Raw genomic sequence first — 11,498 nt, forward strand, 5'->3', positions numbered from 1 at the left:
TTAATTAATGCCTTTCGCGTTTAACGTGGGGTCAGGCGTGGGTCTCACTCTATTAATTAGTGCTGAACAGCCATTCAAAAATGATCAGAGCTGTACAAGTCGCCTGTTCCACCGTTTCAACACGTCTGCTGGGAAGTTCTTTTAAACGCAGGCATCTACACATATCCGCAAAAGAAGAGCCAAGGAAGCTGCAGATTTTGCAGCTGTGTGACTCCTGCAACAAAGATCTTTTTTAAGAAGTTGTGTCCCAGATGGTGGTCTACCAGTCTTCAGGTGTTTTATTTCTCATTTAGAGCACCAAAAGTGTGCTTATGAGTGCAGCAGCAAAGGGTTTGACAATCCTCCTATTAATTACTCTCTACTGAAAATGTCAAAGAGAAGACATGGGTAGTGTGGAACCACAAAGTAAGGACAATTGGAATTCAAACTGCCCCTTCTCTATAAACATTTTCAAATAATCTCAATGAATTTTTATAAATATCTTCAAACAAAGTATAGTCTAAGTGCAGACAATGTGTCTATGATGTACAGAATCACATCAGTAACCTTGTTTCCCACACTGTGAAATATTATGAGAATATCTCTTTCTTTTTCAATTCCCCAATGTTTTGTGTCAGTTTCAGGCTTTAAAGATGATTTTTTTTTTTGGTACTTTCAAACTGTAGGGCTGCACCTCAGCAAACATCACAGAAGTTTGTCACATTCAAAATTCATCATGAATACTTTCACATTACAGCCTTCACTAAATCTTGACCAAGTCACATAAACTTTTCATGTGAGAATTTGTTTTAATGGAAACCCATTTCTACCATTTAAATAGGTCTTATGTTTTGTCCGGAATTATGAGATAACAAACCAGTGTTGAGATACTGTAGTTCCAACAATTCTCTCCAACATATGTCTTTTGATCACATTACCACGACCTTCTTCTTACAGTGTATCTTAATTTAGAGACTTTAAAGTCATATTTATGACTTTCTATCTCAAAGTTACAGTTTACTACTTTAAGAGATTAGCTGTTTTTTCATCATTTTCAAATTAACATCTTGGGTCTTTGTGAAAGGGTTGAAAATGTTTAAAGACATTTCACTTTCATACATGTATTTAACATTTTAAACAGAGGAGGCAAAAGTACACACATTTTTCACTTAAGCAGAAGTACAGATACTCACGTTTTGAAAGTCTCTGGTAAAAGTACTGATTTCACTTTTTTACTCAAGTTAAAGTAAAGAAATTTGTGCTCTGACATGAACTTAAGTAAAATGTAACCTTTACTACTACCTTTTTAGTGCCATGCTGGTAACTGGACCTCACATATTAGTATATCAACATAAGGGGTGTCAATCGATTAAAATATTTATTAAATGATTGTCGTTAACTCACAATTAATCGCAACTTAATCAAACATTTTTATTTGTTGCAAATGTACCTAAAATTTATTCTTTTCAAGTTTTTAATACTCTAATCAACATGGGCATGGACAAATATGGGTGCTTTATGCAAATGTATGTTTATTATTAGTAAAACCAAACTCAGCATAGAGCATGAAAATTAAATATTCTTGTAAATGTTTTAAAGTAATTATGGTGTTTTAAATGACATCAGGACACCAAACCAAACTTTTGCTATGTTTCCACATGGACGGTTATTGAGGTGATCCCAGAGAAACTGTACCTCTTCTAGCTTTCATACAGATTACATTATCAGAGAATATTTAAATGATTTCAAAAGTTTTCAATGTGGGATGGATTATTTAAAATTATACATTTCAAGCTTTCTATCCATATATTTATTATGTATGTGAGGTAAGTATTCACTTAGATTAAGGTTGTTTTATTTGTGTCTGTGAAGAGAGATGACGGAGACGGCAGAGAGTTCCCCCTGTGTGTTTTCTTTATCTTACAAAAGCACAGCGTTTTGTTGTTGTAATGAGTGTATACAAATAAAAGTAGACCCTTTACAGATTCGAATGATGTATTGCACTTATCTGTACGATCAAAAAAAGACAGAGTAATTTAAGTTCGTTTCGGCATTATGAGGAAAAAATGCTGATTTTTGACTTGGTGCAGTGTCTCTCAGAAGTCAAGATGGGCAGAGGATCACCAATTTCCCCAATGCTGCTGCGAAAAATAGTGGAGCAATATCAAAAAGGAGTTCCTCAGAGAAAAATTACAAAGAGTTTGAAGTTATCATCATCAACAGTGCATAATATCATCCAAATCTGGAACAATCCCTGTGCGTAAGGGCCAGAAAACCATACTGGATGCCCGTGATCTGCACTGCATCACATACAGGAATGCTACTGTAATGGAAATCACAACATGGGCTCAGGAATACTTCCAGAAAACATTGTCGGTGAACACAATCCACCGTGCCATTCGCCGTTGCTGACTAAAACTAAATAGGTCAAAAAAGAAGCCATATCTAAACATGATCTAGAAGCGCAGGCGTTTTCTCTGGGCCAAGGCTCATTAAAAATGCACTGTGGCAAAATGGAAAACTGTTCTGTGGTCAGACGAATCAAAATTTTAAGTTCATTTTGGAAAACTGGGACACAATGTCATCCGGACTAAAGAGGACCAGGACAACCCAAGTTGTTATCAGCGCTCAGTTCAGAAGCCTGCATCTCTGATGGTATGGGGTTGCATGAGTGCGTGTGGCATGGGCAGCTTACACATCTGGAAAGGCCCCATCAATGCTAAAAGGTATATCCAAGTTCTAGAACAACATATGCTCCCATCCAGACGTCGTCTCTTCCAGGGAAGACCTTGCATTTTCCAACATGACAATGCCAGACCACATACTGCATCAATTACAACATCATGGCTGCGTAGAAGAAGCATCCGGGTACTGAAATGGCCAGCCTGCAGTCCAGATCTTTCACCCATAGAAAACATTTGGCGCATCATAAAGAGCAAGATGCAACAAAGAAGACCTAAGACAGTTAAACAACTAGAAGCCTGTATTAGACAAGAATGGGACAACATTCCTATTCCTAAACTTGAGCAACTTGTCTCCTCAAGTGCCCAGATGTTTGGTAAACATGGCCTTGTCCCAACTTTTTTGTGTTGATGTGTTGATGCCAGGAAATTTTAAATCAACTTATTTTTCCCTTAAAATGATACATTTTCTCAGTTTAAACATTTGATATGTCATCTATGTTGTATTTTAAATAAATCATTGAAATTTTGAACTTCCACATCATTGCATGCTGTTTTCATTAACAATTTGTAGAGTCTTCTTGATTATCAAAATGAATATTAAAGTCACCAACAATTAATGCTTTGTCTAAAGAAGTAGCTAAATTTGTGATGAAATTTGCTAATTCCATGAAAAAATCAGAGTAGGGTCCTGGCGGTCTATAAATAATAATTAATGGAATTGACTGACTAGACCTACTTTTGGATCCTAAATATTTTGTAAAGAACTTCGCATGTTTTACATTTGTGTTTAGTCTTGTGTTATATTATTATTAAAAATAGCTGCGTCTCCGCCTCCTCTGCCATTTGGACGGGACTGGTGTATGTAACTATACCCAGGAGTACTTGCTTTATTTAATGCTAGATATTTATTCGGTTAAATCCACGTGTCTGTCAAACACATTATTTTAAACTCCTGGTTAGTAATAATTTTGTTTTGTTGGCTTCATAAACTAGCCCGTGTCTGTGACGGGTAATATCCAATAAATAATACACCAGTGGTACATTGAAGAAGCCGCGCAATGACAAGAAATAGGACGATGGGCTGAAAACGGTGCGCAATGAAAATTATATTGATCATGTCATCAAATAGATTAAAACTAAACTAAAGAACCTGGTTTGAAAATGTAAGAAGTAGAAAGTACAGATATTTGTATAAAAATGTAGAGTGAAAGTAAAAATTTGTTTGAGAAATTAATAGTGAAGTAAAGTACATGTACTTCTTTACTTCCTACCTCTGCATATAAACAAAATGCATGTGTTATTATTTTCCTATTTTATTTTATTTTATTTTTTTCACACGTAGGACATTCTTTCGGACACACATTCATATTCATCTTTCACATGTAACGTCACATAAGTTTACTTTCAGTGTTTCCATGCAATTTTAGGCGCCATGCACCACAATAGTTTTTTTTTTGCATATTACTTCTAGAATTAGGGGGAAGAAAATTCGTGATCATATGTGTAATATATGTTTTTTAACCAACATTTGAAAGACAGTGAAGGAATAAAAAGTGTATATGATTAGTAGAAAAGCACAAAACAAATTTTGTAATATTGGAACTTTTAAAAAGCTAGAATAATATTATAGATGTTTAATTGTGAGTTTGAAGTCTAATTGTCTAGCACAGAGACACAAATAATCCCTGCACTGAATAACTTATGAGGATTAAGATATTATGGAAACAATACAGATACAGTTTTTAAACTGTAGAGAAGTGCAAGTTTCTAAAAGCTTCATGTTGCTTTGGAAGTTACTTTAGAATTAGATTTTGTTATTGACTTTAGATGAACAAAATCGACCATATGTCTTGGGGTCAAATACAAAAATGCGAATGACAAAGATAAGACTTTTATTTCACGAGAAAGCGCTTCACTTTTTCCACATTTTATGTTACAGCCTGATTTCAAAATAGATAAAAAATGTAGTATTTTTCTCAAAATTTTACAAACCCCATAATGAGGACATGAAAGAAGTTTGTTTGAAATCTTTCCAAATGTATTTAAAACAAAAAACAAAAAAAAATCACATGTACATAAAAAAATTTCAATCTTATAGCCAGGATATGGCGTATGAAAGGGTTTATATATTTCTTGCATATTTTTTTAAAAGAAGCATCCATATAACACTGATTTAAGTTTTGAACAAACAAACGTAAACCATTGAATGCAGGGCTGGTGAATGCTTGACTCTGATTGGCCAGAAGATCCAATCAGGGTTTTTTTTACCTGAAAATACTGATCATTGCAAGGTTGCATTGATGATATCAGTGTTACTGTTTCTATAGTCACAACTAAAGAATTAGTAGAACATGCGTATTCATTGATATCATAGAGTTTTTTTGGTAAGGAGATCTTTATTTAGCAGTGCTCACTTTCACATTGTAATCATCAATGATATTCTACACAGGAAAGATTAAAAAACAAAGGACTTTTTTGTTATTTGTAGCAGGAAAAGCTGCAATTTTCAGCATTATAGTTCAAGAGAGAGAGAAAATAGGGCAGTGAGGAAACAATAAACAGATGTTGTACAAAAATAATGACAGGAACTAAACGGTTCTATCGATGTTCCATTAAACATGAAATATGAAACCATGATTGAAAACAACATACAGCCTGTCATTTATCAACACAATAATTGCTAGTGTTGGCAAATTGCTGTGTCATTAAATACAGGATTAGATATGTTGCTTTTTGTAAATATTAAATGTAGTTATACATTGTAGGCCACATGAGACCATGATGTTGGTTAATTTCCTATAGCAGCATATCATTGTTTTATTCTATATTTAACAAGGTAAGAAAAGTAGCTGAAAAGAGCACAACGAGTCACTAAATGCACACACAGAGAAATGCAGGGGAAACACCAGAGTGAGATGAAGCACAAGTGCTCTAGAGTTTTGTGAAATTTCAGCTCTATCAAGTTAATTCAACTCAGACATTCAACATTAAGGGTTCTGCTATAGAGATCTGGTAAAAAAGAGGGTGAAACTACTTTCGTTTATCATGAGTTTAGTGAGTAGCCAATTGAAGCATTGTTCAATTAAAAAGACAAAAAGAAAAATTTGCGCAAATTATTGAAATGACCAATCCGACCGAAATCTGCTTCCTCTAAGGATCTGTGCCAAATTGATCTGACCGCATGTCATTTTCATTCGAAAGATGGAGTGTGCTTCTTACCGTTTCTTAATGAGTCAGCGTTTCATGCCAGGAATGTGCTCATTACCTCATGGGGTGGAGAAAAAATCCACTCATGGCCTAAACTAAACACATTTTCTTTGCACAGTCTTTCAAATTTGTGTTAACATTGGACTGTAGGTGGACTAGATAGACTGTGAATTTTTGCATAAACAAACTTTCAAAACGATGTTTAATGTACCTCAAATATACAGTATATTTAAATTTATTGTTTGAGTTTATTGTCCATAGTACATGAAATAGTCTGGTGCATCAACTACTCTGTGAATCCTCTCAGCAGTCCTATAACATAAATGATAAACACACAAAGGGGAAAAAAAACAAAAAACATAAATTACTAATTTACTAAATTACCATAGAGCAAACACATAGAATGTGCGTATAAAAAGTGTACAGTGTGAAATGCAAACAATAAGGATAGGGTAGTTGACACTTCTCAGGATCAGAGGGTAATCTATGACGTCAATGAAGGGGTGTGTGGGGGGAGGGGGGATTCAGTGAATGGGTGTCGAATACAAACATGATGGCCTGTGAGTAAAAAACTGATTTTAACCTTACAGTTCTGGATTGAGCCCTCCTGTAACATCTGCCTGATGATAGGTGTGTGAAAAGGCTTTGATGGGGGTGTCCTTGATGACTACATAAATACAATTAATATACATCAATGGTACACCTATTTCAACATATTTATAGACCTATTGAAAAATAGGTTTAAGTCTATAAATATATCTTTAAAAAAAGATCCAAAAGTGGATATTGAAAAAGCTGATCTTAAATGGAATGGAAAACTGTTCTGTTTTGCTCTAGACTCTTCTACAACAGTCATCTTTGGTTTAATAGCAACAACTTTCCAAAGAAGATCGTCTTTCAGACAATCTAGAATCTAGTGTGGAGTGATAATGAAGAAGATTGCTGATAAAGCTGCTACAAGGAAAAGACAATTTTAGCTTTTATTATACTACAGCATTGTGATCAGTCAGATTATTTATCAAGACCTGACTGTAGTTCCAGGTCTATGTAACTGTCTCTACAGCAACAAATTACACATGGATGTCTATGCTAGATGGTCGACAGGGAACAGATTTACCAATAAGTGTAATTGGTTATATGTTTAAGCTTCCTGTAAGGGTCTAGACCTCTGTAACAGTCATAGGTAAAGGAATTTTTTAATATCCTGACAATATATATATACATTTTTTTTTTTTTTTTTTTTTTTTTTTTTTTTTTTATTATTCAAGTATTTATTTTTTTTCAGCAAATATTAGACTACACAATTCTGTGGTTCTTCCCAAAATCATAAGCACCAAGTTGAAGGTGCACAATTGTTTAGGATTACATTGGATGCAGTAGCATCAAATTTTTCCCTTTAATTTAAATAGTTCCAGCATGCACAAAGTGCCCAAGGCCAGGAATTTTAAGATATGTTAACATAAAGGTAAAAAAAAAACCCACTTTGTAATATGCAATTATTTTTCAATAAAAAGTTTCAAGAAGAATAAACAGTAGTAACTCCTATAACATCATGTCCTATCACTATTACATCCTATACATCTGTTTTATTTTAATCCAGATTTCTAGTTAGCTTGTCCTTTATACTGCAATAATGTCAATTTTAGCTTAGTTGAGCAGTATACAATACACATAATAGTAAAATTAGTATACAAAGCCGTCCCTGTTCTAAAGCCTTACCGACAATTTATTTTATTTCAAACCATTCTACATCATTATGTAGCACAATTTCTATCCCTCTCTATTTAAATTATTTTCCCTCAAGTCTTCCTGTCTCATAAAAGTCACTACTTATTTTTTTCTTATGTCAGTCCATATTTAGTCTCTGTTGCACTAAGGGAGAGCAAAAGCTTGCTCAGTGAGAAAGATAAAAGCCTTATGTGTTAATTAACCTATGATGAATAGGCCGTGCTCCTGCAAACAGTTCTGTTATGAGTCCCCAGTGTATTTTCTGTGCTCTGTGTGTGTGTGTGTGTGTGTGTGTAGTGAAGCAGTAAGAAGATGTGCAGATAGACGATGTGTATCTGGGGGCTCTCCAAAATCACGATCGAGCAATGCTTCAGAGAAGTGGGGTCTCTTATCATCGTCATTATCATCATCCTCATCATCATCATCATCATCACGATGACATATCCAAATCTGCTTAGTTAGTGAGCTCTGACTAACGAATTATCACCCAGATTTGAGTAATAGACTCCTCATTTGGGCCTAATGCGTTTTGCATAGAGAGCAACCTCCTCTCATCAGTCTTAAAGATGAATCGGCTTCGCAGGCAAAATTCTAAAGATATTAGTCTAGCGACCACTGCATAAATCATACGTTTTTTTAACTAATAGAACCAAAGTTAAACACATTTCTATCCTTTTAAGGACACAAAGAAGATTATTATAATGTCAGGATTACAGATGTGTCGAAGCAAAAGGTTACTTTTATTTAGAGCGCGCCTGGACGGCTGCCTTTTTAAGATGTAATATATATATATAATATATATCACATATATATATATATATATATATATATATATATATATATATATATATATATATATATATATATATATATATATATATATATAATTTTCATTTTATTTATTTTATTTTATTATTTTATTTTATTTTTTTACAAATGAGTCAAATAACAACCTGCATATATTGTATCGTTCATATAGAAATGATGAGAAATATAGGCAAATGTCAACCAGATGCTGACTCAGTCGAACACATTGTGACTATCAGAGCTTGTTTTTCTGGCGTATGATAATCAGATGGATATTCAGCATTTGAGAGTCATCATTGCTTAAAAACACACCTAAGCCTCCTATTAGATCAAGCTTCAAATCGAATTTAATTCAGGTTCTGTATCTGTAATTTTCACTATGTTCATTTTTGTGTCGCTTTTCGTTAGAACAATTGACTATGTTGTACAGAACAGATAACAAAGGGAGTCGCTTCTTCAGCAGGAGAATAAGGGAAGTGGGAATGTCAAGGCGCGCGGCGGAATCAAAAGCCTTGCTGCTTTTGTCTGCGTCTCTTTTGTGAGTCCTTCTCACCGGAGGCCTGTCATACAAGACTACTCCTCTCCCCTTCATTAGACAGGCGTTCGCTTCCTGCACCCTATATGCGCCTCACCCCCCGCTGTCAAATTAAGCATACACACACAGACACACATATATACACACACATATGATCCCACGCACAGTAAGCCTCATGCCAAACTACTATTTGTGTGTGCACCTGAACTGTCATACCAGCCTCACACACACATGTACACACACGTGTGCAGGTAGCATGCATGCTTTCATTCTCCCACAGCACATGCATCGCTTTGTCATGCATGTAGCCTACACTCGTGGTCGAAGGTACCGTCCCGGTATCAGCACTGCTTGTGCATGTGTATGTGTGTATGAGTGTGCCTGCATGTGTGATGCCACTGGCTTTGTTTTGTAAGTCTAATTTGACAGAGCATTAGCTGGGGCCTCGGCGCTTGCCAGGCAGGATGCCTGTAAGGAGCCAGAGGTGCTTGCTTGAAGCCGATCTGTGAAGCACAGTTGCTTTGAACAAGGCTGAGCTCACCCCACACTGCTCGTACCGAGGGCCTCTCTCTTGTTTCCTCATCGGCTTGGAAGTAGAGTGTAAGGGGGGTTGTAGAAGGCAGGACGACTGGCCTAAAAAAAAACAACACTTGCTCTCTCTCTTTCTCTCTCTCGCTCTCCTCTGGAGTGTTCGAATTCTTCAATCAGCAGTGCGCTTGAAGTTTGTCAAAGCAGAGATGACAGAGATGACCCTGTCCCTCTCACCCTCTTTCATTACCAATTCGGAGGGGGGCCGGCAGCCTTGGGCTGCTTCGGTGGGACGCTTTGCTCATTAGAGGAAGAAAGAGTGACTTGAAGCTCCATTACACATTTTTTCAACTCTTACCCCCCTCCCAAAAAAAATAACAGGTGTGGAGGAAAAAAACGGTGCGGTGTTACAACAGCCCCCCTGCCGACTTACCGAGTGCAAGTGACCAGTGCAGGAGGACAAACAAGGGCCATTGTGTGGAGTCTGTTTCCTGACACCAGACACTCAAGGCTAGAAAACAAAAGATGTCACCAATGCCGAAAGCTGTTGAAAGAGGAAATCGTTTCTGGCATTTACAAACCCGGAACAATGTTTTAAATGTGTTGGTGTGACACCAAGCCGTTTTAGGAAGGCAAGATCACGACCTGAAAAATGGTTACACTCATTTGGGCACAAATCGAATGTAGGCAGATGCTAATCTAATCATCACAATGTGCACTCAAATACCATTTTTCTGTTACTGATAATTCTGTATATTAGTAGCATTGTTCATTGTGACACAAAAAAAAACTGAAATTTGGATTTTATTTTAAATGAATTCCAACAATTAGTTTTTCACTTTTAGAAATATAAATAACCCTTCGATATGTTTGAGGCTAAGGTCTTGGACAATTTCAGATTATATCGAGAGATAAGTGATATACCTGGGCTATCTAGATAACTTCCAGATTTTGGTTGGGATAAAGGTCATATCAGAAGGGTTTTGGTAAGTGGAGCAGGAATTTAACTCAAGGTGCTGTTTCGGCATAAGGCAACGCATCACCACAACACGCTTTTTTTTCTTGGTCAGTGCTTGCATAAATATGGGACATGTGTAGATAAATAAATAAATAAATAAATAAATAAATAAATAAATAAATAAATCTTCTTCTTCTTCTTCTTCTTCTTCTTCTTCTTCTTCTTCTTCTTTTGGCTGCTCCCATTAGTGGTCACCAAAGCGGATCATCTGTCTCCATAAATAAATACACTTTAAAATTATATTCATATACAATTTGTAAATCCATGCATGCAGACAGACAGACAGACAGACAGACAGACAGACAGACAGACAGACAGACAGACAGACAGATAGATAGATAGATAGATAGATAGATAGATAGATAGATAGATAGATAGATAGATAGATAGATAGATAGATAGATAGATAGATAGATGTAACTGAATTCTATTTTGAAGTGTAAAAATGTAACTGAATTTAACACACACACACACACACACACACACACACACACACACACACACATACACACACACACAAATAAATAAATAAATACACTTTAAAATTATATTCATATACAATTTGTAAATCCATGCATGTAGACAGACAGACAGACAGACAGACAGACAGACAGACAGACAGACAGACAGACAGACAGACAGACAGACAGACAGACAGACAGACAGACAGACAGATAGATAGATAGATAGATAGATAGATAGATAGATGTAACTGAATTCTATTTTGAAGTGTAAAAATGTAACTGAATTTAACACACACACACACACACACACACACACACACACACACACACACACACACACACACACACACAAATAAATAAATAAATACACTTTAAAATTATATTCATATACAATTTGTAAATCCATGCATGTATATCGATAGATAGATAGATAGATAGATAGATAGATAGATAGATAGATAGATAGATAGATAGATAGATAGATAGATAGATAGATAGATAGATAGATAGATAGATAGATAGATGTAACTGAATTCTATTTTGAAGTG

Source organism: Silurus aristotelis (assembly GCF_946808225.1).
Source record: "Silurus aristotelis genome assembly, chromosome: 5".
Taxonomy (NCBI): Eukaryota; Metazoa; Chordata; class Actinopteri; order Siluriformes; family Siluridae; genus Silurus; species Silurus aristotelis.